The following is a 4,872-nucleotide window of genomic DNA, read 5'->3' on the forward strand; positions in this document are numbered from 1 at the left end:
GGTCCTAAATGATTGGGGGGGGCAAAGGGTGAGGGGGGGGGTCCCAAAGGAGGGGGGGGGGCAAAGGAAGGAGGGGGGGGTCTCAAAGGATGGGAGGGGGTCCCAAAGGATGGGGGGGGGGGCAAAGGAGGAGGGGGGGTCTCAAAGGATGGGGGGGAGCAAGGGAGTATCGGGTGTTCTAGGGGTGGTTTGAGGGTCTCTGGGGGGGGGTCTTAGGGGTGCGGGGGGGGTTGGGGGGATCTTAGGGGGGGGTCTTAAGGTCCCTGTGGGTTTTGGAGGGGGGTCTAGGGGTCCTGGGGGGCTTTGGGGGGATCCTGGGGGGGGTCTGGTGATCCTGGGGGGGTTGTGGGGGGGGGTCTTGGGGGGGGTCTGGTGATCCTGGGGGGGTCTTAGGGGTCCTGGGGGTGTTTGGGGGGGGGTCTTAGGGGTCCTGGAGGGGTTGGGGGGGGATCTTGGGGGGGTCTGGTGATCCTGGGGGGGTTGTGGGGGGGTCTTGGGGTGTCTTGGGGGGTGTCCTGGGATATTGGGGGGGGTGTCTGATGTCTGTGCCCCCCCCCCCCAGGCTCAGGGCTCGGTGGAGCTGGAGCTGCGGGTGCTGTGGGTGCGGGGGGGCCCGGGGGGGCCGTGTGGGGGTTCCCCCCCCCCACCTGCCCCCCCCAAGCTGCCTCCTCGTCTTCCGCCTTTGCCTCCGGCCGCCCGGGGGGGGCGGCGGCTGCAGCTTGGGGGTCGCTCGCAGCCCCCCCGGGCCCCCCCGAGCCCCAGGGCCCCCCGAGTGCTGCGCCTGCCCCTCGCCTTCCCGTGGCCTGTGAGGAGACACCCCCCCCCCCCCAAAAAAAAACTGAACCCCCCCAAACTGCCCCCCCCAAACTGATCCTGCCCCCCCAAACTGCCCCAAACCCCCCCAAATTGCCCCCCCAAACTGATCCTGCCCCCCAAACTGCCCCCCCAAACTGCCCCAACCCCCCCAAACTGCCCCAACCCCCCCCAAGCTGCCCCCCCAAACTGATCCAACCCCCCAAACTGATCCTGCCCCCCCAAATTGCCCCCCCAAACTGCTCCAACCCCCCCAAACTGCTCCAACCCCCCCAAGCTGCCCCCCAAACCCCCCCCAAACCCCCCCAAACTGCCCCCCCAAACTGCTCCAACCCCCCCAAACTGCTCCACCCCCCCCAAGCTGCCCCCCCAAACTGCCCCACCCCCCCAAACTGCCCCCCCAAACTGCCCCACCCCCCAAACTGCCCCCCCAAACTGCTCCAACCCCCCCTAACTGCCCCCCAAGCTTGACCTCCCCCCTAAACTGCCCCCAACCCCCCAAACTGCCCCCCCCAACTGCCCCCCCCCCACTCCAAACCCCCCAAAAGGCCCCCAGAATGACACCCCCTCCCCCCAATTTTGTGCCCCCCCCCCCCCCCAGGGCCCCGTGTCCCTCGTCATCGAGTCCTGGCGGCTGGAAGAGGCCGAAGGCTCCGGGGGTGAGGGGGGGGGGGCGGGGGGGGGCAAATTGGGGGGGTCGGGAGGGGTAACTTGGGGCTGAGGGGGGCAAATGGGACTGGAGAGGGTTTTGGGGGGGTCAAATGTGGGGTTTGGGGGGGCAAACCGGGCTTGAGGGGGGGGCAAGTTGGCTTTGAGGGGGTTTTGGGGGGCAAGATGGGGTTTTGGGGGCAAATGTGTGTTTTGAGGGGCAGGTGTGGGGGTTTTGGGGGGGGCAAAGGTGGGTTTGGGGGGGCCAGATGGGGGGGTTTTGGGGGGCAGATGTGGATTTGAGGGGGCAAAGGGGGGGTTTTGGGGGGGGCAGGTGTGGGTTTTGGGGGGCAAAGATGGGTTTTGGGGGCAGATGTGGATTTGAGGGGGGCAAAGAGGGGGTTTGGGGGGGGCAGATGGGGTTTTGGGGGGGCAGATGTGGATTTGAGGGGGCAGATGGGGGGGTTTGGGGGGCAGATGGGGAGGTTTGGGGCACAGATGGGGGGTTTTGGGGGGCAGATGGGGGGGTTGGGGGCAGGTGTGGTTTTGGGGGGGCAGATGGGGGTTTTGGGGAGCAAAGGTGGGTTTTTGGGGTGCAGATGTGGGTCTGGGGGGGGGGGGTTCCCAGGGCTTGTTTTTTGGGGGGGTGTGGGTGACGCTGCCGCCCCACCCCCCCCCCCCTTCCCAGCCCCCCCGTCCTCGGCTTTTGGGGCGCGCGCTGGCCCGCTGGCGCCTGGTTCCGGGGGGTCCCCTGGCGAGGGGGGGGTCGGGGGGGGGCCTGGGCTTCCGCGCTCGCCTGCGCTGCCCCCCCCGCGCCCCCCCCCATCGCTGTGCGGCGACCCCCCCCGAACCTGCCCGGAGCCCCCCAAGACCTGCCCGGAGCCCCCCGAATGCCGACGGCCACGTGAGTTACACCCCCCCCCCCCCCCCCAAAAACACCCCCCCCCAAAACACCCTGACCCCCCCCAAAACATCCTGAACCCCCCCTAAAAAGAAAATGACCCCCCCCCCAGAACACCCTGACACCCCAAAAACACTGTGACCCCCCCTCAAAAAAACCCTGAGCCCCCCCTAAAAAAACACCCTGGCCCCCCCTAAAAAAACACCCTGGCCCCCCCTAAAAAAACACCTTGACCCCCCCAAAAAGCCCTGACCCCCTATAAAAACCATTAGGCCCCCAAAACGCACTGAGCCCCCCAAAAAAGAAAGCTGTGACCCCCCCAAACCCCCTGATCCCCCCCAAAATATCCATGACCCCCGCTCAAAAAACACCCTGAACCCCCCAAAAACCCCCTGACCCCCCCTCCGAAACACCCTGACCCCCCCAAAAAACACTGACCCCCCCAAAATCCTTGAGCCCCTGTCAAAAAACCATGAGCCCCCCCCAAAAAAAAGCTCTGAACCCCCCTAAAACACCCAGACACCCCCAAAAGAAAGCTGTGACCCCCCAAAAACACCCTGATCCCCCTAAAACACCCTGACACCCCTTCCAAAACACTCTGAACCCCCCCAAAAAACCCTGACACCCCCTCCAAAACACCCTGAACCCCCCTAAAAACACCCTGACCCCCCCAAAAAACACTGAACCCCCCAAAAAAACCATGAGCCCCCCCCCAGAAAAAAACCCTGAACCCCCCCAAGACACCCTGACCCCCCCAAAAAAACACCCTGAACCCCCTTAACCCGCTGCCCCCCCCCCTCCCAGGCGGCTGCTGGGACCCCTGTGCCCCCCCCTGCACCCCGGCACCGGCCACGGTGGCTCCGGTGGCCCCAGTGGCTCCAGCAACGGCCCCAGTGGCACCAGTAACAGCAGTGGAGGCACCAGTAACACCAGCAGTGGCACCGATGGCACGAGTGGTGGCATCAGTAGCCTCAGTGGTGGCCCCAGTGGCACCAGTGGCACAAGTGGTGGCACCAGCAGCCTCGGTGGTGGCCCCAGTGGCACCAGTGGCACAAGTGGTGGCACCAGTGGCCTCAGTGATGGCCCCAGTGGCACCAGTGGCCCCAGTGATGGCCCCAGCAGCACCAGTGGCACGAGTGGTGGCACCAGTAGCCCCAGTGGTGGCCCCAGCAGCACCAGTGGCACGAGTGGTGGCACCAGTAGCCCCGGCGGTGGCACCAGTGGCCTCAGAGATGACCCCAGCGGCCCCGATGGCACGAGTGGTGGCACCAGCAGCCCCACCAGTGGCACCAATGGCACGAGCGGCGGCACCAGTAGCCCCGGCGGTGGCACCAGTGGCCTCAGCGATGGCCCCAGTGGCACCGATGGCACAAGCGGTGGCACCAGCAGCCCCACCAGTGGCACCGATGGCACAAGTGGCAGCACCAGTGGCCTCAGTGATGGCCCCAGCAGCCCCGATGGCACGAGCCGTGGCACCAGTGGCACTGATGGCACGAGCGGTGGCCCCAGCAGCACCACCAGTGGCACCAATGGCACGAGCGGTGGCCCCAGCAGCACCACCGGTGGCACCGATGGCACGAGCGGTGGCACCAGCAGCCCCAGCAGTGGCACCGATGGCACAAGTGGCAGCACCAGTGGCCTCAGTGATGGCCCCAGCGGCCCCGATGGCACGAGCCGTGGCCCCAGTGGCACTGATGGCACGAGCGGTGGCACCAGTAGCCCCAGCAGTGGCACCAGTGGCCTCAGCGATGGCCCCAGCGGCCCCGATGGCACAAGCGATGGCCCCAGCAGCCCCACCAGTGGCACCAGTAGCCCTGGCGGTGGCCCCAGTGGCCTCAGTGATGGCCCCAGCGGCACCGATGGCACAAGTGGTGGCACCAGCGGCCCCAGCAGTGGCACCTGCGGCCCCAGTGGTGGCACCAGTGGCACCGATGGCGCGAGCGGCAGCACCAGCAGCCCCGGTGGTGGCACCAGTAGCCTCAGCGATGGCACCAGTGGCACGAGCGGTGGCCCCGGCGGCCCCGGCGTTGGCTGTGGAGGTGTCCCCGGTGTCCGTGGCATCCCCGGTGTCCCCGGCGGTGGCCGCCTGCGTCCCCTCGCCCTGTTTCAACGGGGGCTCGTGCTCGGCGGGGCCCGGGCCCGGGTACAGCTGCCGCTGCCGCCCCGGCTACCGCGGCTCCAACTGCGAGCGCCGCGCCGACCGCTGCCACCCCCGCCTCTGCCTCAACGGTCAGCGGCACCCCGAGCCCTGGTCCCCAATGTCCCCAAGGTCCCCACTGGCCCTCACGCCCCTGATGTCTTCTCTGACCCCCGCGTCCCCCGTGTCCCCGACATCCCTCGTGTCTCCACTGACCCTGATGTGCCCCCATTGTCCCCTCTGTCCCTGATGTCCCCACTGTCCCTGACGTCCCATGTCCCATGATGTCCCCAATGTCCCCACTATCCCCACTGTCCCCCATGTCCCTGACATCCCCAATGTCCCCACTATCCCCACTGTCCCCCATGTCCCT

This window comes from Phaenicophaeus curvirostris, unplaced genomic scaffold (genome assembly GCF_032191515.1).
Source record: "Phaenicophaeus curvirostris isolate KB17595 unplaced genomic scaffold, BPBGC_Pcur_1.0 scaffold_93, whole genome shotgun sequence".
NCBI classification, from domain to species: domain Eukaryota; kingdom Metazoa; phylum Chordata; class Aves; order Cuculiformes; family Cuculidae; genus Phaenicophaeus; species Phaenicophaeus curvirostris.